Source organism: Pseudophryne corroboree, chromosome 7 (assembly GCF_028390025.1).
Source record: "Pseudophryne corroboree isolate aPseCor3 chromosome 7, aPseCor3.hap2, whole genome shotgun sequence".
Taxonomy (NCBI): domain Eukaryota; kingdom Metazoa; phylum Chordata; class Amphibia; order Anura; family Myobatrachidae; genus Pseudophryne; species Pseudophryne corroboree.
In genome coordinates, this window is record NC_086450.1 from 159449933 (window position 1) to 159474683 (window position 24751).

The 24751-nt window shown below is 45.6% G+C and overlaps 1 protein-coding gene across 7 annotated transcripts in view; it reads right to left on the reverse strand.

The window, feature by feature from the left end:
• The window catches only part of GTDC1 (glycosyltransferase like domain containing 1), a 654615-nt gene that overhangs the window by 364936 nt on the left and 264928 nt on the right, over positions 1–24751 (reverse strand). The gene's annotated exons all lie outside the window — the stretch shown is intronic.

Below are 24751 nucleotides of genomic sequence, written 5' to 3' on the forward strand. Positions count from 1 at the left end.
ATCCCAGAGTTTCCTCTGCTAAAAGTTAGGACCAGCAAACCATAACCCTCCAATAAATTTTAAGGCTACGTCAGTGCTTTTGATCCCTCAGGTGGCCTCCAGAGTAAAGGCTGGTTTTGTTCTGGGAGGAGGTCCAAGATCCTCTCCCACTTGTGGGTTTGGGAAACCATTCAAAAAGGCCACACCGTGGAATATTAGTTTGTTCAAGGTCAAAGGAGTTTGTTTAGGCAGGTTTACTGGCTCACCAAAATAAAAAATATATATGTAAGAAAAAAAAAATATCTAAACTTTTATCCATGTTAAATTGTATCATTTGGTAAATATCAAAGTGCTAAAAGCAAAATATACTGTACAGGTTACTGGAAGCTTAGACAACCTGTGGCTCCCTCAGTTGGTGTGGTACTACAAGTACAAGGCATTTCATAAAGCTGTGTTATATAACAATTTTTCTTAGGGAATATTTGTCCCAGTGACATAAATAGACCTCCTTTTTTTCTAGATTAGAAAATAAAAAGGTAATAAAACCCACTCGCTCTGACCTTGGCAGTGAAGTGGAACTGGATATATGCCAGTGATTGTTTCGGTCTAGTATAATAGTGTAATGTGTGTAGCACAGGGTGTGGTATTAGCACAGGAGTCTGTGTAGCTCCAGAGAACAGGTGACGTGACTGTTCAGATCTGTTCAATGACTCGTAGCAGACTTTAGCTTTAATGCATCTTAATTCCCCACTAATGTTCACATCTCAGTGACTGATTCAGGACATGGACGCAAATGACAGTGCTGCCGAGTCTTTGTACGCAGCGCTGTGTGAAACAAGGCAAAAGCTGCGGAAGGTAAAAAGACGCCCTCTGCCGCCCTCTCTGATCCACTGGCTGCATCCTAAGACATAACATTGCGACCATTGCCTTCAACATCGGATCAACAACTCGTCCATGGGTTGCAGTATTGGAATACATATGATATCCCGGCAGATGAAATGCCGTCGGTCATATGACCGTCACCGGCATCCGGTAGCAGAGAAACCCGACAGGGGTCGGGTATGTTTACCCTCCCCCTTACCCTAACGCTCCCTTTTCCACAGCCTAACCCTAACCTTCCCTCCTTCACACAGCCTAACCCTAATCCCACCCCAGCAGCTAACCAATATGGGGTCCTGGCAGCGGTTGTTCGGGATTCCATTTTTCGGGAGCCCAGTACCGGCATTTCTATCCATGTTGGTATGCTTGCCCCTGTATTCTGAGCAGTGTCGGTATTCCGGCATCTGCATTCCGACAGCCAGGATGCCAAACACTGGTATCCTGAATGGATGCCGCAGCATCAGACATCTAAATAACCCTTGGGTTATATAGGATGTCCATATAAAATATACTGACGGGGCCAGTGAAAATGTGCCTGAGGACGCAGTCACATTTCTCCATTTTGAAGAATGCCCCCAGTGCCTACAATCATGCTATGGCATCCAGGGCACTGCGACTGGGTTTGCAATAAGATTACAGCACATGCGCACAGCCACTACGGCACAGTCCCAAAACCACTGGTTATTTGCAACCGAACCAGTATTGCATGTGGGCCTTATTCAGGCCCTCAGTCCACTCAAAAGCCTTTATGTGAGACATTGGCAGTATCTAATGCAGGCCCTTGGCAGTCAGTAATACCATTAATACTTATCTCCTAGGCACATGTTTTCCAAAGGGCTGGGTAATGCGTCCTGTGGACAGGTATTAAGGTCTGTACATTTTTATCGGTCTACTTCGACACAGACACATAACCAAACTGGCGGAAGACTTCACTGCACATAGATAAGGTATATGACTATAGGTTCAAGCTAAATGATAGAAGTCCCAACGACAAAGGTATTGTTTTTCCTATAACACAACTACTGAATGAGTAAAATGTATCCACAGAGATTTTGGGTGTTTCCCACAGTACAGTTAACCCTTAGCCATGCAATGGTTAAATCCCCCTCTCCGTGACATTTAACCATTCTGCAAATAAATGGGTTTTATTACAGGTCCTCTGTGGTGTCCTGGGTGTGTCACACATTTCTTCTCTCAGATACAGGCCAAGGCATTATTTTCTGCCATTAGAAAGAGATTTGTATTCCTCTGCAGTCATTTATACTAATCAAGAAAATTGGATCCAGTAGCATTTTATCAGAGCATGAAAAAGGTATACTTTGGCAGAAAGGTAGAGGCCTGAGAGACGATCTCTTCCAAAATCAGCAGTAGGAGTTTTACTTGGCATTGCTGTACTCTAAAGTTATAGGTGCAATTAGAGTAAAGGGGGCAGAGATTATCTATCTCCCTCACCATCCATTTATTGTTTAGCTCACACTACAGCAGAATTCTTTCATAATTTAGCAGTACAAAAGCTACAAACACAAGTAACCTAGATCCATATTTCAGTGTGACAGCGTATGATGGCAGAATGTGAAGTATTAATGCTAGTGTCACCCGAGTCCTACACTCTGCTGCACTTTAAGAAAAAACAGCTGCTCTGAAGAATGTATGTATGCCAAGTGTCTGAAGACAAGAACACAAGAAACGGATCTTCTGTTACAAAGGCAAAAGCACAAACAAACAGCATTTCTTTTACTCTCACCGACCTCAAACATTACTCTGCAAATGTGTATTACAGCCTATGTAGGAGCAGATAAAGGTACACTCATGCTAGTGTGACACCGACACACAGATCCCGGTCTCTGTATTGCAGCACTGTGATAAGGGGAACAGTGTTCCGCAAAATGTGTGCCAATAAATCACTAGGTCAGAGCTGGGGAAATTGCGGACACCTTTTTGGACATTGTGCACCAGAGGGCTGCCTATTAATTTGCGCAATTCATAAGTGACTGAAATATCCTTTTTTCCATATAGAATAACAAACCAGCCTATTATCTAAATGCACTATGATTCTAATGAGCACGTGTCTGTTAGCTATGACACCGTCAAGAACAAGGAGTCACAACAGAAAGAAAAGTAGATGAAGAGCGGGACAGGCTGCACCTCGGGAACGAATGCTGTATTTGAGCAAACAATTTGGCAGTATTCGAATTTAGTAATTAGGACAAATGCTTCACTGGGCACCTCAACAATAAAAATAAGTTTTTAAACCTACCGGTAAATCTTTTTCTCGTAGTCCGTAGAGGATGCTGGGGACTCCGTAAGGACCATGGGATAGACGGTCTCTGCAGGAGACATGGGCACTTTAAGAAAGACTTTGGCTCTGGGTGTGCACTGGCTCCTCCCTCTATGCCCCTCCTCCAGACCTCAGTTAGAGAAACTGTGCCCAGAGGAGACGGACAGTACGAGGAAAGGATTTTAGTTAATCCAAGGGCAAGATTCATACCAGCCACACCAATCACACCGTATAACTTGTGATAAACTATCTAGTTAACAATATGAAAAAACAACATAGCATCGGTCCAAAACCGATAAACTATAACATAACCCTTATGTAAGCAACAACTATATACAAGTCTTGCAGAAATAGTCCGCACTTGGGACGGGCGCCCAGCATCCTCTACGGACTACGAGAAAAAGATTTACCGGTAGGTTTAAAATCTTATTTTCTCTAACGTCCTAGAGGATGCTGGGGACTCCGTAAGGACCATGGGGATTATACCAAAGCTCCCAAACGGGCGGGAGAGTGCGGATTACTCTGCAGCACCGATGGAGCAAACAGGAGGTCCTCCTCAGCCAGGGTATCAAACTTATAGAACTTTGCAAAGTAGCAGCTCGGCACAGCTGTAGTGCCGAGACCCCTCGGGCAGCCACCCAAGAAGAACCCACCTTCCTAGTGGAATGGGCCTTAACCGATTTTGGTAACGGCAATCCTGCCGTAGAATGCGCCTGCTGAATCGTGTTACAGATCCAGCGAGCAATAGTCTGCTTTGAAGCGGGAGCGCCAACCTTGTTGGCTGCATACAGGACAAACAGTGCTTCTGTCTTCCTGACTCTAGCCGTTCTGGACACATAAATTTTCAAAGCCCTGACCACATCAAGGGACTCTGAATCCTCCAAGTCACGCGTAGCCACAGGCACGACAATAGGTTGGTTCATATGAAAAGATGAGACCACTTTAGGTAGGAATTGAGGACGGGTCCGCAATTCCGCCCTATCCACATGGAAAACCAGATAGGGGCTTTTATGTGATAAAGCCGCTAATTCCGAAACTCGCCTAGCCGAAGCCAAGGCTAACAACATGACCACCTTCCAAGTGAGATATTTCAACTCCACCGTTTTAAGTGGTTCAAACCAATGTGACTTAAGGAAACTTAACACCACGTTAAGGTCCCAAGGCGCCATCGGAGGTACAAAAGGAGGCTGAATATGCAGTACTCCCTTCACAAACGTCTGTACTTCTAGGAGAGAGGCCAATTCCTTTTGAAAGAAAATGGATAAGGCCGAAATCTGAACCTTAATAGATCCTAATTTTAGGCCCAAATTCACTCCAGTTTGTAGGAAGTGAAGAAAACGGCCCAGATGGAATTCTTCCGTAGAAGCATTCCTGGCCTCACACCAAGAAACATATTTTCGCCATATTCGGTGATAATGTTTTGATGTCACGTCCTTCCTAGCCTTTATTAATGTAGGAATGACCTCATCCGGAATACCTTTTTCCGTTAGGATCCGGCGTTCAACCGCCATGCCGTCAAACGCAGCCGCGGTAAGTCTTGGAACAGACAGGGCCCCTGTTGCAACAGGTCCTGTCTTAGAGGAAGAGGCCACGGATCTTCTGTGAGCATCTCCTGCAGATCCGGATACCAGGTCCTTCCGGTTTCGGGACCACAAACAGAGTTGAGTAGTATCCCTTCCCTCTTTGAAGCAGGGGAACCTCGACTACCACTTGTTGAAGACATAATTTGTGAATCGCATGTAACACTATCTCCCTTTCTAGGGGAGAAGTCGGCAGCGCCGATTTGAAAAACCGGCAAGGGGGCACCTCTTCGAATTCCAGCTTGTATCCCTGAGAAACAATTTCTATTGCCCAGGGATCCACTTGTGAGTGAACCCAGATGTGGCTGAAAAGACGAAGACGTGCCCCCACTGGAGCGGACTCCCTCAGGGGAGCCCCAGCGTCATGCGGTGGATTTTGCAGAGGCCGGGGAGGACTTCTGTTCCTGGGAACTAGCTGTGTTGTGCAGCTTTTTCCCTCTGCCCTTACCTCTGGCAAGAAAGGACGATCCACGTACTCTTTTGCTTTTATTTGAACGAAAGGACTGCATTTGGTAATGAGGCGCCGCTTAGGTTGTGAGGGAACATAAGGCAAAAAATGTTACCTGCCGTAGCTGTGGAGACGAGGTCCGAGAGGCCTTCTCCAAATAATTACTCACCCTTGTACGGTAAAAACTCCATATGCCTCTTTGAGTCGGCATCACCTGTCCACTGTCGGGTCCATAAGACTCGCCTAGCAGAAATAGACATAGCGTTTATTCTGGAACCTAGTAAACTAATGTCTCTTTGAGCATCCCTCATATATAAGACAGCATCTTTTATATGCCCTAGGGTCATTAAAATGGTATCCTCACCTAGGGTCTCAATTTCCGCTGATAAGGAATCTGTCCATGCTGCTACAGCACTACAAACCCAGGCCGACGCAATTGCCGGTCTGAGTATCGTAACAGAATGTGTGTAAATGGACTTCAAGGCAACCTCCTGCTTGCGGTCCACAGGATCCTTGAGGGTAGCCGTATCTTGGGATGGCAGCGCTATCTTTTTTGATAAGCGTGTCAATGCTTTGTCTACCCTAGGGGAGGATTCCCACCGTATTCTGTCCTTTGGCGGAAAAGGATACGCCATAAGAATCCTTTTGGGAATCTGCAGTTTTTTGTCTGGAGTTTCCCAAGCTTTTTCGCATAATTCGTTCAGCTCATGTGAGGGGGGAAAGGTTACCTCAGGCTTCTTTCCCTTATACATGTGAACCCTCGTGTCAGGGACAGGGGGTTCCTCTGTGATATGCAAAACATCTTTTATTGCAATAATCATATATCGAATACATTTAGCCACTTTTGGCTGCAATTTTGCATCATCGTAGTCGACACTGGAGTCTGAATCCGTGTCGGTATCTGTGTCAACTATTTGGGATAGTGTGCGCTTCTGAGACCCCGAAGGTCCCGGCGACATTGGGACAGACATGGTTTGACTCGCTGACTGTTCCCTAGCCTCAGCTTTGTCTAATCTTTTGTGCAATAAATTTACAACAGCTTTGTTGAGAACTGCTTACTACCAGTTCTCTGTTCTTTCTGGTAATTTGTTGTGTGTTACTATTCTTAACAGCAGGATAAGGATTCCTCCCTGTACTTGTGTATTTTATTGTACTGTATGCGTGTGTATTACATTGACTTTACTACACATGGTATCTATCGGGTGTAGTACGGGTGACCGGCGGTCTCCTGACCGCCGGTCACCTTACCGACGCCGGGATCCCGGCAGCATACCGACGCCGGGATCCCGGCGCGGGGAGGGGCGAGTGCAGCAAGCCCCTTGCGGGCTCGCTGCGCTCGCCACGCTGCGGGCTCGGTGGCGACCTGCGGTCGCCACGGGTTCTATTCCCACTCTGTGGGTGTCGTGGACACCCACGAGTGGAAATAGTCCCTGTTGGTCGGCATGTCGACCATCGGGATAGTGAGCCGTCGGGCTCACGGAGGAGGTCATGTGACTGTCGGTCAGCCGACCGGCGGTCACATGACTACCACCCTATCTATCATATCTTCTTTCCTCACATGCTGAATATCTGGAAACCAATACTATATTGGATGAGTATGGAGCTAACCCATTGAGATATCTTTATAAGGAATGTATAGGTGTTTATTTTATGTTATCATTTAATATTGCTTTTATTGCTGTGGCGCCCTGTGGAGCATTTGTCCTAAATACTAAATTTGAATACTGTTATGTTATTCTGTAACTGGTGGTTCGCTTGCAGACCTATGTACATATATAGATAGCACAGGGCAATGTAATTTCTTTTGGCACTATTATACCCTCCTAGACGCAGAATTGAACTCAAGACAGTTTTAAGGATGTATCTTGCGTGTTGTAGCACTGCGCATGCTAGGTAGCCGATCATATGTAAGTATGGGCAATGCAGAGTCCTATGCAAACTCAGTTGCGTCTTCTCCTGTGACAACTATGACACCAAGCGCACGGAGAGGGGTGGTACATTGGAAGAGAGGTGCACAGTTCGTGTGGTACATTGGCCGAGAGGTGTACAGTTCGGGTGGTACATTGGAAGAGAGGTGTACAGTTCGAGTGGTACATTGGAAGAGAGGTGTACAGTTCGGGTGGTACATTGGCAGAGAGGTGTACAGTCCGGATGGTACATTGGCAGAGAGGTATACAGTTCGGGTGGTACATTGGCAGAGAGGTGTACAGTTCTGGTGGTACATAGGCAGAGAGGTGTACAGTTCGGGTGGTACATTGGCAGAGAGGAGTACAGTTTTGGTGGCACATTGGCAGAGAGGTGTAAGTGTAAGTGGTACATTGGCAGAGAGGTGTACAGTTCGGATGGTACATTGGCAGAGAGGTGTTCAGTTCGGATGGTACATTGGCAGAGAGGTGTACAGTTCAGCACACGGCCGACAGTAAGCATGTACCAAGCTCCAAGCACACAACGCAAAATGATTACGTCAGACATGGGTTTAACTCTGCATCAGCCCATGTGCTTTCAGAAACATATATATGCAATTGCATATACAGCTTAATATTAAAAAGCTTTCACTGTAGAAACCTATTAAATGCCATTGTAAAATCATGGGTTCAAAAACATTCTTATATTACATACGTAAAATACATATTTATTGTGTTACGGAATTGGTCTGACAGCCTCTTTAGTAGTAACAACCTACTAGTTACTGGAGCTTGTAAATGATGATACTATGCTCTTTTTTAAGACCACAGAGGTTCCCCGGTGTCTTAATCCAGCTCTGCACACAGAAAAGCAATACTGTCAAGACTGCGCACAACAGACATCTTAATGAGGATACTATAGATCATCTTTAGGAGTAGATAACAGAGTCCAAAACTCTAGCCACCTTTCTGATTAACACTTTATAAACAAAAAGAAAAATGGGGTTGTACTGCTAGGTGCACAAAAACTGAGATAAAATTTAACTTTTATTAATACAATGTATTAAAAGACCGATATTTCGGACAGTGTGCGAAAAATAGGGTTAAAATTGAATGAAGAATCCAACAGTGTGCTCTAAGATATAGAGGTGATAAGAATTAAAAATGTGTCTGCTCCTTTGATTACACTGACTCTCTGCTTGGGTATTTATACTTATATATTTAATATACTTGACATATATTTTGTACCCCTGATAGAGAAAAAGATGAAATTATAATATTAAAGGGTACCTATAACAGTTTGAGACGGTCTGTCCCCGTGGAATGACTAGGGCCACATCCACACACATTGACACATAGGATAGTTGTGTCCGCAGCCACAGATAAATGTGACAAGTGGTAGTAGGTGAAAACACGGAGGTATTTCTGCCCGACATAACACAGTCCATTTAAATTACAGTGGGTCATTAAAGGATAGGTACCCTTTAATATTTTTTTCTGTTTCTTGTTGTCACCTTTCTGATTACCAAGCTTAATTGCAACATGACGCTTGGGCTGTGAAACATGTTACACTGAAACAATGACAGTCACCTCCCTTTCCCGAAAGGGTTTATAATTACCCACTGGTACTGCACTGATTGATCCATTTGCCATGTGTCAGTAACAAGTTTGCAGTCAGAGGTGGTTTAAGAAAGGAAGGACAAGCCACCGGCTCAAATGATGTCACTTGCAGTGATTTCAAGTAAATGGAGCAGGAAAGGTCAAAAACAGCAACACAATACAAAAACTCCTGATGGCTTGTGGGTATATATACTTTGGAACCCATGTATTAAATTCCCATACCTACCCATGTATTCAATTCCCACAGTGGCGTGCGGTGAGGTCATTGGCTGGTGAGGCACTGCAGCCAAAATGATCTGCAAAGTCCGGCAATGAACCTTACCGCCACTTGTGATGTCATGGAAGTAGGCTGACAGTGCCTGCCTACTTCTATTTTTTTATTTAAACATTTATTTATTTTTTGCAAATATGTGTTTTAGGTAGCCCTTGAGTTGAAATAGTTGGGGCATTGGGATCAGAGTTAGGTACCCCTTTTTTACACATTACGGCAGACAGCGTCCCCTTTTTTACACATTACGGCAGACAGCGCCCCTTTTTACACATTACAGCAGACAGCGTCCCTTTTTTACACATTACAGCAGACAGCGTCCCCTTTTTTACACATTACGGCAGACAGACCCCCTCTTTTACTTATTACGGCAGACAGCATCCCCCTTTGTTACACATTACGGCAGACAGCGTCCCCCTTTTTTACACATTACGGCAGACAGCATCCCCTTTTTACACATTACGGCAGACAGTCCCCATCTTTTACACATTACGGCAGACAGCGTCCCCCTTTGTTACACATTATGGTAGACAGCGTCCCCTTTTTACACATTACGGCAGACAATCCCCATCTTTTTCACATTATGGTAGACAGCGTCCCCTTTTTACACATTACGGCAGACAGCGTCCCCCTGTTACACATTACTGCAGACAGCGTCCCCCGTTTTTACACATTACGGCAGACGGCGTCCCCCTTTTTACACATTGCGGCAGCCAGTCCCCCTTTTTTACACATTGCAGCAGACAGCGTCCCCCTTTGTTACACATTACGGCATTTTTTTTCTTTTACACATTATATCAGCAGACTCGAGAGAGAGAGAGAGAGAGAGCGAGTGTGTGGTACTCGCCTTGGGGGGGGCACGATCCACCATACACAGACACACTCTCCTCGGGTCCTGGCAGCTGCGGCAACGCTCCGGAGCGGACAGCCGGCGGCAGCAGGAAGAAGCAGGTCTTAGGGGCTGAGTAGTGACGGCGGCGGCGGGACTCAGGTACGACAGCGGCGGCGGGACAAGGGGAAGGCGCACCTTACACTTGTTACAGCGGCGGGACAGAGACCGGGACTCGCAGCTCCCCTCCTGCTCTGTGGATTCCGGCCGCTGCTGCTGCTGGTCAGTCTTGGCGACAGGGGCGTGCTATGGGTTGAAAGCACGCCCCCTGTCACTCCCCTGTCAAAGCGGCACTTTCACTAAGTGCCGCTTCAGCATAATTTTTTTAATGGGCTTTTACTGCCCAATTCTTAGTCCCGCCTCCCCGCTTCCTGCCCTTTTGCACTGATAGCGGGAGGCACCGACAGCGGTGCCTCCTTAACTCTTAACTAATATTTTAGACACTAGGAATCATTAAAATAATATAAAGCCTAACGCATATACTTATGACACAAAATATGTCATAAGTATTTTCTTTATATTATTTTAATGATTATGACAGGGGAGGCACTGCCTCCCCTGACTGCACGTCCCTGAATTCCCATACATACTTACATGTTATATCTAAACACACAAGAAAAAGCATACATTATAAACTTTAACAAAGCTACAATGGAAAGTGCAGGTAAGGATGAACAGGGATTTCTACATATAAGTTTCATATTTCTAGAATGTACCTTAATATTTAGTGTAAGAAATTCACTGTTTAAGATCAGAGGTTTACAGTACAGCTCTAGCAGGAAAGGCCCTGTTAATGCTTTCCTCAAAGTACTGCAACCTTACATCCCAGCGGGGGAGTGAGATTCCATGTACAGGATGTGTGTTCATTTGCGGGATTTTTTGCTCCATCCATCCAATTACATCAATATAAATACATCATACAGATGCTACACCGCCACAAGTACCATCTATACGCCACAGTGCCCATCAGATACAATGTTTGAAGCTCATTTATTTAGAGGATCACTGAACCTAAAATGCATAGTACTGTACCTCATCCAACATGCTGTATATAAATACAAAAGCAATCTATGTATTACAATACAATATTGTCACACATTCTGATCACTGCAGTCACAATCTGAAACCAAAGTTCCTTTTTGTTTCTGTGGACACTAGACACACCCATGGCTGGCATAAGGGCCACATGGGCCTAGCTCTGAAAATGATCAAGGGCCTCTACTGAAATGGGGAAGAGCTGTGACTAGTGCTGTGTGGGTGTGGTCACAGACATGTGGGTGTGGTCACAGACATGTGGGTGTGTACACCACCTACACTATCAGCTCCACTCTCTCCCTAAATACAGAATTTTGTAAAAAATATAGAAATACAATTTTAATACTTAGAATTTATAGGCGACTGAGTGGCCAGCTAGGCTGCTGGCCATTATCATGCTGCAATGATGATAGGCCTATTGTTATGTCGAGGCCTTGACCCTCGACACACCAGTAACCAGCTGAGCCTTCTACGAAGCCGTACAAACCTAGAACAATTCACCTGATGAACACTGTAAGGAAATAAAACCATATGATACATTTCTGTTATTTTGTGGTATATATTTTGGGACTATTAGACTGCAGTCAAATATTGGAGAGCAAACTACACAAATATATGTATACTGTATATTTAAGTGTGTATTAAATATACGTAGGTGTGTGTGTGTGTGTGTGTGTGTGTGTGTGTGTATATGCCTTAGTATGGACATCAAATGCACTCCAAAACACTGTTCAGATTTCCCCACATGAAACTCAAACACCCTTACAATGCCAGCTTTGCAAAGCAACCATAAATGCCCTTAAGAACCATATTTAACTTCAAACACCTCTCACACATTCCACGTGCCCTATAACAAACCCACCACTTAACTATTCAATAAGAGCTGAGGGCTTCAAGTGAAGGCACGGTGGAACATCTGATCTAATTACAGCTAATAACTAAACATACTGTAATCATGATATTTAAATGTGTTTTGTCAAGACTATTCAACATGGATCAGACAGTCATAGAAAATTTCCAAACATCACCATGTGAATCTGAGTTAATCTACTGATCAAGGCAACTTGTGACACATCAGGATTGCGGTGGGGAACTACAAGTCTCAGTCTGGACTGACAGGTTACTTGCAGTTCCACAAATGCTAGAAAGCCACAGCACCTAGGCTCTTGCATCTAGAACCGCTAGCATCAATGATCACAGAGGAAAATTATCCTAATTCCCCACATGTAATTCACTTAACAACTAGTATGACCTTGCTGACCAATTTATCAAACAATTTATTGCTCATTTGCAGACAGGACAAAGAAATTAAAGAGGTGCAGTATAAGTGGCGACATTATTTGGCAAGCATATACTATAGTTCATTGAGAAAGTAATTTTGAAATTGAATCAGGGGGTTTGACTGAGCAATAAAAACCGCCACATCGCGAGTGAAGAGCATTTAGAAGGGAAGCCTCTAATTATACTATTTATAAATCAACGGCAATTTTAACTATGTCGGCTTCTCAAAAGTAACGCTCAGTTTTACATAGTGGTACTTATTAATAGGATTCAATTCATCTTAACCCTTGCAGTCCACGTGAACTCACACAATTGTAATAAATTACTGCATTCCACGCATCACCTATAAAATCAGGACACACAGAAAATTGCCTACGTGGAGATTTAGGATTTTTTTTTTTTTACACTGCAACGTGCTTGTATCAGTCTGTGCGATAGCGCTGTATAGCTATCTGGTCTAATGAGTTAAACCTCCCCTATAGTATATGCTGTTTTTCATCTTTAAAGTAAAAAAAAAAAAAAGTTCAATTAAATGTATTATTTTAGGAAATTATGAATCTTGCATAGAATTTCTCATTTATTTTTCTTTACTACATTATAATTTTTTATTCATATAGCACCACCGTGCAGAACTGTACAGAAAAAGTATATATTGGTACTTTGCCTCAGTCCCTGCCGCATTGGAGTTTACAGACTGTGGACCTAATTCATATTTGTATGCGAATGTGACTGCGATTTTCTAGGCTATGAAGCTGCCGCCCAGCAATGCAAAGAGACACCAACTGTAGCCTAGGCAAGCTTATTCGCTATTGCATACACATTTGCAACCTATATACAAAAACTAGGAACATCGGCACCAAGGGTATTTAGCGCACTATACTGCCTCCCTCCAATGGGAATGTACGCCGAGGGCTCACATGAGAGGGCGTTTTAGGTGCATAAGAAAAAAAATCTCCCAATTTCATTTGTAGTGCAAAGGCAAGTTGTAGGACAGCAGTGTAAATGCAACCTGTAGTATGAACGGGAAGTAGTTAGTTTACTGGTTGTTGGGATCCCAGCGTCAGGATACAGACGCCGGAATCCCAACAAACAAGGGTATCCCGGCGGTTGGAATCCCAACCGGGGCCTGGAATCCCCACTCGGGGGGTGGTCCACGCCACCCGCTGACGGGGAATAAATTAGGGACACACTGCGCTCACTGCGGTCTTATGATCGCCGGGATCTCAAACTGAATCCGTATGAATTTCTGGTTAAAATGTAATTTATATATAATTGTGACCCTGGTGCGTCTGTAGTAGGGGGGGCCAATCCTGGGCCTTTTTTTCATTCCTGGGTATCGGGATTGAAAAATGGTCAATCCCGGGATTCCTGGGATAGGGTTGAAGATTTTAAAATTAAAATCTTCAGTGATCTCCCCCCTCCTCTGGACCCGCCCATCCTACACAAATACTCACCATCCTAGACAGGAGGGGAGGGAGGGTTCACTGGCTGCAGGCTGCAGACGTTGATGTACAGTCCGGGCAGCGCAGGTGGCTGGCGTCAGACTGTGCATCGAGACCTCTGACATAATGTCATGCTGCGCAGTACACAAAACCTGGGGAAGGGGGAGCCGGGAGAAGGGAGCCAGGCAGCGACTGAGCCTGCTAAAGAGGTACATTACTGCCCGGCACCGAAAAAAAAAACAGTGGAATGGCTAATCCCGAAATCACCGCGATTTGAAGTTCCAATCCCGGGCTTGAATCCCAGACAATTTTTGGCCTAAATCCCGGGACGCCGCCGATCCAGATCCCGGGATTGGCCACCATAGTCTGTAGTATGTATGGACCCACCTAGGACTGAGACACACTGACGAGTCTGGAGACTCACAAGTAGGTACCTACAGAAATGCTTTCATGGGTGATACACTGGTTCAGTACGCTTGTGGGCTACTAAAATGTACATTGCTAATTAGAGCAAAGTGAGACACTCTATACTGACGTTTTATAAGCAGATTTTATTGATTTACTGTATGGTTTTACCAATTTACATATTGTTTTACTGTTTATGATTAAATAAATGCATGCATTTTTATTGAGCACTCACATATTCCTATCCTAAATACATGAAGGACTCACAAAAATATATATATATATATATATAAAAGCAGGACAATAAGGAGCTATTGTCATTTTATACCAGTGGCAGCGAACATGCACTATTGTAATTGGGTTCACTACGATATGCCGACGGTCGGGATCCCGGCAACCAGCATACCGGCACCCGACCGCCGGCTTACCGACAGAGTGGCGAGCGCAAATGAGCCCCTTGCGGGCTCGCTACGCTACGGGCACGGCTCCCTCCAGGGGGGTCGTGGACCCCCACGAGGGAGAATAAGTGTCGGTATGCCGGGATCCCGTCAGTCGGCATACTGAAGACCACCCTTGTAATCCTAAGCACAAAGTGGAAGCACAAATTTTACAATATACATTTAAAATACCACTTAGCAACAAATAAAAGTTATATACTTTAAAAAAAAAAAAAAAAGAATTTTCATGCGGCAACAAGATTTTACTACATAATGTATAAACAGGAGCCACTGAATAATTGTCATCTAATGTTATATAATTTTAACCCCAAATGTTTATTTACAGAGTGGTTGACAGCACGTTGCCCTCCTGACCAGCATTATTCTGCCCCTAGAGACTTGAAAGCATGTTCTATGCTCCCAGGAGTACTGTAATGAGATTGTGGTGTCTTTGGGCCTGAGTCAGAGATGTATGCAGTGTGGATCGGTGCTGAAACTGAACGCAGCAGATCTGAGTATTTATGTTAATGCAGCAGGTGGCATCTAGTGTTTACGCCAGACCAGGTGCTGCGTTGTAGGGAAGGCATCACTGGTGAATGCTCCCAAAAAGAGGGCTTGGAAGACCAGGGACAGGGTGTGGTTTTGCAACACAACCCCCATTCCCCACTCTAAGGGGCATGCTCAGCACTTACAGAGATGCTGGGCCGCCCTTAGCTCTCCACTGTAACTGTGCAGTACCTATTCACCCGGCTAGATTGGTAATCGCAACATTACTGGCCTGCGCATAGGGATGGCACAGGGCAGACTGCTTTAGCGGGGTGCTGTGATAAGAGTAGGGTGCATTTTGCCATTTAGAAATCGGGCATGGCATGGCGCCTAATGGGAACACTAGGCATCTTTAGTAACAAGACACCAACTTCTGGCTTCCTTAGGTCCACTGGCTGCACCCAAAAATGCGGAATCAGATCCCATGTGTCAACATCGGGCCTCCATCGCACATCTGTGTAACACCTGATGTCCGGAAAAACAACGCTGCCAACACCATTAAAACTGCATCCAAGGACACAGCCAGTGGCTTTGGCAAACCCTTGTTTTCTTCAACGCCCCCCCAAATGGCTGCAGGCTGACTCTCACATGACATAAGCAGCCGCATTGCATCCATCCCCAGGCTAGATCTGCTCGTGCGCATGTCCAAAAATAGTGGGTATTTGCATAAATATTGCCAAACAAAATCTCTGACTAAGGCCCTTTGTTTTAATTGGCACATATTATCCAATAGTCAATGACGGAAATACCCTCTAGAGGCTCCAACTATACATCTCAAAGGCTGAACTGTGATTCGCTGTGCATACGCTGGCCAAAGCTCATGCTCAGAAATTCCTTTGCTCCCCAAATATTACAATGGAACCCAGCCAGAGACCTTGCTGTCGGTAATTTGTAACTGTACATGCCGACGTAAGTGAACAGAAATTGACTGCTTCACAGCCCTATGGTAATGTTAAATTCTTGACTAAGGGCCTGATTTTGAGTTGAACGTAGGCACACGAATTTGTGAATCTGCGGCTGCACAAGGTCTGATCTGTGCAAGCATGGAATGAGTCTTGCATTGTCGCCCGTAGTTCCCCTTTTCTGCTGCCTGATTGATAGGCAGCGGCATTGAGGGGGTGGGAAGGTAGCAGAGGGTGGGCTGTGGAACAGGGGAACTAGGGGCGGCCACACAGACTTCTTGGCCTCGCAGCCACCTCTCCCGTTGGCCAGCTGGCCTTTTGTCGGAACACAGTGACCAATGATCGCGATGTTGGACCCCAGTTTCAGACGTCGGTCGCAGTGCTGGGATCGCAACTACATTCAATGCTGCTTGCATGCGGCACTGAACTTCCGTCCATCTCTGAATCAGGCCCTGAGGCACTATCTGTGTGGGGTTTACATGTCCTCTCCATGTTTGTGTGAGTTTGTTCCAGGTGCTCCGGTTTTCTCAAACATTCCAAAAACATATGGATAGATTAGTTGTTTTCTGATAAAATAAAACCTAGTGTGTATGTGTAAGTTCATAGTGAATTATATCGCACATTTTACCCCTCGTGAGCGATATCGTTTACTATAAGGCCCAGTGTGTATGCAGCAGACGACGAGCGATGCGCGGCCCTGCAAGTCTTTAATGTCCCTCTGTCTCGGCCGTGCATGCAGCTCAATTTGGATTCATGCATGCTTCGGCCGGCTGCGTCATGAGGTCACTGTGCGATATCGCTAGCGATATCGCACAGTGGGTACGCCCCGCTGTCGGGTAGGCTGGGAGGGGAAACACTAGGCGATGTTGCTCACTGAGCACATCGCCTAGTGTGTACCCACCTTTAGAAACAATCATGTTTCCCTTTACTGGTTTATAAAATCATTTGCTAAACCGCAACTGTGACAACAGGATTATTACATCAAAGAGGAGACCTAGACCGGTAAACTAAACAAAGTAACAAATCATCTTTTTCTGCAAAAACATAGTTCCTGGAATGAACCGAAGAGATTATAAATAGAGTAGTAAAAAGACAAGCTGAAAATATCAACTACAATCCTACAATGTATTTACAGCAATGTCAAACAAGTACAATCGATGCTAAGAAGAAAAAAAAAGTGTTCAATTCTCAAGCTGTGTTAAGATATTATATAACAAGACACAGAATATCATGGATAAACTATTATAAATGGTAGTTTTGTATTGAATTTCTTTTTCTTCTGCACAGCCATATGGTGAATTAGATTATGAAACAAGATATTGAGGCTCATGTGTTGTAAGCAGCTTTCTGCCATAAGATATAGTCAGAACCGGCTGGGTGCCTACATGCACACCAGTGCTCTTATTCACTAAGGAGTGCTAATCTCGGGGGTCCCAGCTCCCACCAATATGAATCACAGCTAATGGGTGTTACAGCTTAGCACCCTGCATGGATGGGGGCCAAAATCTTTCATGCTTAGACTGCTTAAAGAGAACCAGTTAGGATCATGAACCTTGATACAATAATGTATCCACAAATTTCCAAGCAGCATTTGTAACTATACTACATATAATTGTATGCAACCTATTACAGAACCACGTGTTCATCATCTAAATGGAAAGGCACAAAAATTTACTGAACTAAAATCAATTAGTAATTTAGACTGGTAAATATAAGGTGTCACACAGGGCAGAAACTGCTGGAAAATACGATCAGCTGATGAACGCTATCTGCCATGATAACTGAATAACCACACTAACTTGACCATAGTTTGTGCTGAACGACTGCACCAAGAAGCAAATTGGACGTGGATCCAGGGCAGTGGTTCCCAAACTTTTTTGAATTGCGGCACCCTAGAGTATCAGAATTTTTTTCATGTCACCCCTAGGCACAAGTTTCTTATTGAGAAATTTTGAAAGAAATATTAAATTCAGTAAATTGTGTTTATAGGTCACCCTTAGGTTCAATTGTGTGGTGAGGGATCATATTTGCTTCTGTTTGTCCACATATTTCATAATTGACATCCACCAGCACTGGTTTTGCCTATTACATTGACCATAAATAATTTGAATTGGTCCTGGACCACCAACCCAGGGACCCCCTCAAGTGCCCTGAGGCACTCCAGGATGCCACAGCACACAGTTTGAGAACCACTGATCCAGTGGGTTGACAAACAGGCCCGGCAAAGGGCGGAAGACGACACAGGGGACAATTGTACTGGGCCCCGAAGTTGCGAGGGGCCCCAGACCCTCAGGAGACTGGTTCCTGCGTTCCCTTTGCCTGTGCTGTTTTAAATAGGGCACAGTTAACAAGTGAGGGAGCCCAGCCAGTCACGCACAATAAAGTTTGTTTAGTGCAGATGCAGTGAGCATGATGCCATGTCGCTGTACAGCAGAGAAGCCAGGCTGCCCGGGAAAATGGAGCAGCAGAATCAACAGCATGCAGCAGGATGTGTGGGCTGGGGAGACACAGGGCAGGTGGAGGTTTGGAAGGCTAGAGATGAAGTGATATTGGGCGGATTGGGAAGCACAGGGTTATTATGTGCTGGATAGACAGAGGACAATGTGGCTAAAATACATGGGGGAGAGGTGGTTAAGCCACAGGGTGAGGTCTATTCACTTCTAGAAATGGGAGACTGATAGACACATTGTAAGGCTGAGGGACACAGGAGAAGGCTGAGCCACAGTTGGAAGGTGAGGCTGAGAGACATAGAGAGAGACATGGGGGGGTGAGACTGAGAGACACAGGTGAGGTGAGTGGATACATATGAGGAGTGAGGCTGGAGAGAGATGGTAGATGAGTCAATGTATGTAATGGGGAGGAGTAGAGGGGACCAAAAAATGTGTACCGGGCCCCAAGATTTCTGTTGCTGACCTTCCTGACAAAGTCTTTCATACTTTGCTCACCAAACAATGGTTGAACCTGGGTACTAAAGCTACTGTAGGTGCACACATGTACAATCATAATTCAGATGCGGGTTTACTTTTGATTATACTAGGTACTGTAAGTAAGTCCTGATCAAAGTGCTGATTGGTGTGTATACACCTTCACAATCTAACTTGCGATCCACTAAACTAATGTTTCTAAAATATCTACTGTAATGACACAAAGATGGCTCTGCGGCTGGTCAGGAGCATTGGAAGAAGCATCTGACAGAACGGTCAGTGATAATAAAATGTGTCCAGTTTTCTTCCAATAAAACATGATTGGAGCCGCGGTGCGCACACACTGAGATATCTCATGAACAGTTTAGATTAAAAGTGACAATCTATTTTCTATTATTTAGATTAATATCAGCATTATGATACAATCAATAGTACATACGAAGCAGTATCAAAGTTTCAAGCTGCATAAAGTAGACTGAATATAATAAGTGTGAATCTTTATACTGCACAGCCTGTTAAATAATCGTTTTGCATGAGAAAACATTTTACAAATAAAACATTTCTTTAACAGTGACAGATTTTTCTTAAGCAAACAGCAACAATTTATTAATGTATTTTTGGATCATTGTTTAAAATGCCATATGGGTTTAATTGTGGTTTATTTTGGCAAAAAAGGGGAAGTTACTGAAGAGCTGAGGCATTTTATTGTAAAATCCCATTCTCTCTTACCCCCCCCGTTTTATTACTGTGTTCTTAAAGGGAACCTGACAATGTGACGAGTTCTGGTGTAAGGCGTCTAGCACTGCTGGATCAGTAACAAAACAACACTTAATGGTTTATTTACTGATCATCGGCAATCTGAATGCACAACCATACTTGTTTTGTATTCATAATATTATTGCCATTTTAAATCCAGCACTCAAGGTCTCAGAGATATATACCCCCTGAGCTTAAAAGTATCTAAACAGCGGTCTTTATTATTTTGAGAGGCGCCAGTCAATTTACTGGGTCGCAGGGAGTAGTGTGGCTGCCATTTAGGTTTACCACGGGCAGTGTCAGATAATCCGCTTTCTTGCTGCTCCACCTCTTCTCTCCCCACGGCCCTCCTCTACTCTGCACCCAGCTCCATCCCCTACAGTGTGTGGCTGTTTACTGTGGGCTGGCCCCTTCTCTGGGATAGCCCTGTGCCCTTCTCACCTCCCACTTCTCATATTCCTCCCCTCTTTTCCAGCTTCTCTCCCTCCCTCATAGCAGCCCCCCACGATAGACATACAGTCAGATAGGTAGTGTGGCGGGTAAGTCCAGCTGCCCCTGAGGGGGCGACATTCACCAAATTAGGGGTGCTAAATTAAATTATATCTTGATACCCCCCACCCCCACCCCCCACACACACACAACCTAAAAACTTTGTGGTGCCCCTGCTGGTAACCACAACAATAATTTCTGCAAACTGAGTGTACTAATAAACTAATCAGTGACTGGAAAACAATAAGGGCCCCCATACATAGCTAAATGACTACAGTGAGAGGTCCTGTGGCACACGTCAACTGGGATTTCTGTGTGGCATAATGTGAACATGTGGGTACTACTGTGTTTTTAACACATTTGTGGTGCAGGTAGCACAGTAATTACATTATATACTTTTTAAATGACATCACCAACATATCAAATTGACAATTTTATTAGTAGGGACACCCACAAACTGGTTGCCCTAGGGCCCCCACAAACCTTACTACAGCCCTAAAACAAATTCCCAGGTAGCCATAATAACTATTGCCAATAATATATTTATGTAGATTGGTCAATCATGTCAAAGTAAAATAGGATTTTAATACCTACCGGTAAATCCTTTTCTCCTAGTCCGTAGAGGATGCTGGGAACTCCAAAAGGACCATGGGGTATAGACGGGATCCACAGGAGCTTGGGCACACTAAAAAGACTTTGACTGGGTGTGAATTGGCTCCTCCCTCTATGCCCCTCCCCCAGACCTCAGTTATAGGAACTGTGCCCAGTAGAGACGGACATTTCGAGAAAAGGATTTTTGTTAAACTAAGGGCGAGAAACATACCAGCCCACACCACAAACATACCGTACAACCGGAGTAGCAGGAAACCAGATAACAGTATGAACTAACAACAGCAACAAGCTGAATATAACTGATACACAACCCACGTGTAACCAAAAATAACCAGTATCAATACAACTGCAAGGAACAGTCCGCACTGGGATGGGCGCCCAGCATCCTCTACAGACTAGGAGAAAAGGATTTACCGGTAGGTATTAAAATCCTATTTTCTCTTACGTCCTAGAGGATGCTGGGGACTCCAAAAGGACCATGGGGTCTATACCAAAGCTCCAGAGCAGGCGGGAGAGTGCGGACGACTCTGCAGCACCGATTGAGCAAACATGAGGTCCTCATCAGCCAGGGTATCAAACTTGTAGAACTTAGCAAAAGTGTTTTAACCCGACCACGTAGCTGCTCGGCAAAGTTGAAGTGCCGAGACCCCTCGGGCAGCTGCCCAAGATGAGCCCACCTTCCTGGTAGAATGGGCCTTTACTGACTTCGGCAACGGTAGCCCAGCCGAAGAATGAGCTTGCTGAATCGTATTACAAATCCAGCGTGCAATAGTCTGCTTAGAAGCAGGATTTCCAATCTTGTTGGAAGCATACAGGACAAACAAACAGAGCCTCTGTCTTCCTAGTAAGAGCCGTTCTGGCGACATAAATTCTCAAAGCTCTTACAACATCAAGAGATTTTGGGACTGCCACAGCATCCGTAGCCACAGGTACCACAATAGGTTGGTTTATGTGAAACGAAGAAACCACCTTCGGCAGAAATTGTTGACGAGTCCTCAATTCCGCTCTATCCGAATGAAAGATCAAATATGGGCTCTTGTGAGACAAAACCGCCAACTCGGACACTCGTCTGGCAGACGCCAGAGCCAAAAGCATGACCACTTTCCAAGTGAGAAACTTTAACTCAACCTTACGAAAAGGCTCAAACCAGTGAGACATAAGAAACTGCAACACCACTTCAAGATCCCACGGCGCCATGGGTGGCACAAATGGAGGATGGATATGCAGCACTCCCTTCACGAAAGTCTGAACCTCAGGAAGGACGGCCAATTCCTTTTGAAAGAAAATAGATAAAGCCGAAATCTGCACTTTGATGGAACCCAATTTCAGGCCTGCATCCTCGCCTGCCTGCAAAAAATGGAGGAAACGACCCAAGTGAAACTCCTCCGAAGGAGCTGCTTTGGTTTCACACCACGACACATACTTTCTCAAAATACGGTGATAATGTTTTGCCGTAACCTCCTTCCTAGCTTTAAGGAGAGTGGGGATGACCTCCCCGGGAATACCTTTCCGAGCTAGGATTTGGCGCTCAACTTCCACGCCGTCAAACGCAGCCGCGGTAAGTCCGGAAACACGAAGGGCCCCTGCAGTAACAGGTCTTCTCTTAGAGGAAGCAGCCAAGGATCTTCTACAAGCAATTCCTGAAGATCCGGATACTAGGCCCTCCGTGGCCAATCTGGAATGACGAGTATTGCCTGAACCCTCGTTCGTCTTACGATCCTCAGCACCTTTGGAATGAGAGGAAGCGGAGGGAACACATACACCGACTGAAACACCCACAGAGTTACCAGGGCGTCCACTGCACTGGCTTGGGGGTCCCTTTACCTGGAACAATACCTTGGAAGCTTCTTGTTGAGGCGAGACGCCATCATGTCTATCAGAGGAATTCCCCAACGCCTTGTCACTTCTGCAAATACCTCTTGATGAAGAGCCCACTCTCCCGGATGGAGATAGTGTCTGCTGAGGAAGTCTGCTTCCCAGTTGTCCACGCCCGGGAGGAAGACTGCTGACAGAGCGCTCACGTGCTGTTCCGCCCAGTGAAGGATTCTTGTGGCCTCCGCCATTGCCGCTCTGCTCCTTGTTCCGCCTTGGCGGTTTACGTACGCCACCGCTGTTATGTTGTCCAACTGGATCAGGACAGGGAGACCCTGAAGAAGGTTCTTCGCTTGCAGGAGGCCGTTGTAAATGGCTCTTAACTCGAGAACATTTATGTGGAAACAAGATTCCCGGCTTGACCACTTTCCCTGGAAACTTCCTCCTTGCGTGACTGCGCCCCAGCCTCGGAGACTTGCATCTGTGGTCAGCAGGACCCAGTTCTGGATTCCGAATTGGCGCCCCTCTAGAAGGTGAGAACCTTGCAGCCACCACAGGAGAGAAATCCTGGCCCTGGAAGATAGACTTATTTTCCGGTGCATGTGCAGGTGAGACCCGGACCATTTGTTCAGCAGATCCCACTGAAACACCCGGGCATGAAACCTGCCAAACGGAATGGCTTTGTAAGCCGCAACCATCTTCCCTAGCACTCGAGTGCATTGATGAATCAACACACTTGTCGGCCTCAGAAGCTTCCTGACCATGGTCTGGATTTCCAGAGCTTTGTCCTCCGGAAGAAACACTCTCTGTAGCTCCGTGGCTAGGATCATGCCCAGGAAGGGCGGCCGAGTGGACGGGATTAACTGAGACTTTGGCAAATTTAGAATCCAACCGTGATGTCGCAGAACCGACAGGGAGAGATCCACATTTCTTAACAACTGTTCCTTGGACCTCGCCTTTATCAGGAGATCGTTCAAGTACGGGATAATTGTGACCCCTTGCTTGCGAAGGAGAACCATCATTTCCGCCATTACCTTGGTGAAAACCCTCAGGGCCGTGGAAAGCCCAAACGGCAACGCCTGAAATTGGTAATGACAATCCTGTACCGCAAACCTCAAGAAGGCCTGATGAGGAGGGTATATCGGGAAGTGCAAGTAAGCATCCTTTATGTCGACTGACGCCATTAAATCCCCCCCTTCGAGGCTGGAGATCACCGCTCGAAGAGACACCATCTTGAACTTGAAAATTTTCAAGTATGGATTGAGGGATTTCAGGTTCAGAATCGGCCTGACCTAGCCGTCCAGCTTCGGCACGAGAAAGAGGCTCGAATAGAACCCTTCCCCCCGTTGGGACGGGGGAACCGGCACTACGACCCTCTGTTGACAACTTTTGTATCGCAGCATTTACCACTTCTCTTTCGGGAAGAGAAACTGGCAAGGTCGACACAAAAAAGCGGCGGGGGGGGGGGGGGGGGCATCTCCTGAAACTCCAGCTTGTACCCTTGGGACATTATGTCTAAGACCCAAGGATTCAGGGCCGATTGAAACCCGACCTGACTGAAGAATCGGAGACGGCCCCCTACCAGTACGGACTCCCGCAGGGGAGCCCCAGCGTCATGCTGCAGATTTGGTAGAGGCAGGGGAGGACTTTTGGTCCTGGGAGCCTGACACGGCGGGCGACTTCTTTCCCCTTCCTCTACCTTTTGAAGCGAGGAAGGACGAGCCCTTTCCTTTTATGTATTTATTAGGCCGAAAGGACTGCATCTGATGATGGGGTGCCTTTTTCTGTTGTGTTGGAATATAAGGAAGAATAGATGACTTACCCGCAGTAGCGGTAGACACCAGGTCAGCAAGGCCGTCACCAAACAAGACACTACCTTTAAAAGGGAGAGCTTCCATATTCTTCTTGGAGTCGGCATCAGCATTCCATTGATGAATCCACAGCGTTCTCCTGGCCGAGACCGCCATGGCATTGGCTCTTGATCCCAAGAGGCCAACATCCCTCGCCGCATCCTTTAGGTAATCTGCAGCGTCCTTGATATAACCAAGAGTCAACAGAATGTTATCCTTATCAAGGGTATCCATATCAGAAGCCAAATTATCAGCCCACTTAGCAATAGCACTACTCACCCAAACCGACGCCACAGCAGGGCTGAGCAAAGCACCAGTATTAACGAAAATGGACTTCAATGTCGTCTCCAGCTTGCGACCTGCCGGATCCTTGAGAGCAGCGGTGTCAGGAGATGGAAGCGCCACCTTCTTGGAC